Consider the following 479-nt stretch of genomic DNA (forward strand, 5'->3'; position numbering starts at 1 on the left):
TGTGACCTCAGCCTCCCAGACCGCCCGTGCTACTCCGTTCCGGCAGCCCTGAGGCAGGAGTCGGGGGGCAGAGGCCCAGCCGCTCTCCTGGAGGGGCCGGCCAGTCAGCAGACACAGCGAGAGTGGCCCGCGGCTGTGCGGGGGCCGAGGAGCCTAGCCTAGGCTGCCCCGCTGCGACCCGTCATCGCCTCCGTGCCCATCGAGGCATGACTGAGTGGTTGACGGTTTTGAATGAACCACAGGTGGTTTTGTGGGTTCTCTTGTGGGGACAGGGTGTGGGTGGGTCGTTGAGAGCTGAGCGGGCTTCGACGTTGAGGCTTCGGACACTGATCCCTTGAGGACGTGGGAGGGCGCTGGCACCCAGCTGGGAGTAGAACCGGGAGTAGAGGCCAGGTGGTACCCTTGGCCCCGGGCCCCACTGTCCTGTGTCCCGGGCTAGCCCCTGCTCCCAGCAGCCCCTAGCCAGGTGGTGACGTCTG

Source organism: Crocuta crocuta, unplaced genomic scaffold, assembly GCF_008692635.1.
Source record: "Crocuta crocuta isolate KB4526 unplaced genomic scaffold, BGI_CrCroc_1.0 scaffold11, whole genome shotgun sequence".
Taxonomy (NCBI): domain Eukaryota; kingdom Metazoa; phylum Chordata; class Mammalia; order Carnivora; family Hyaenidae; genus Crocuta; species Crocuta crocuta.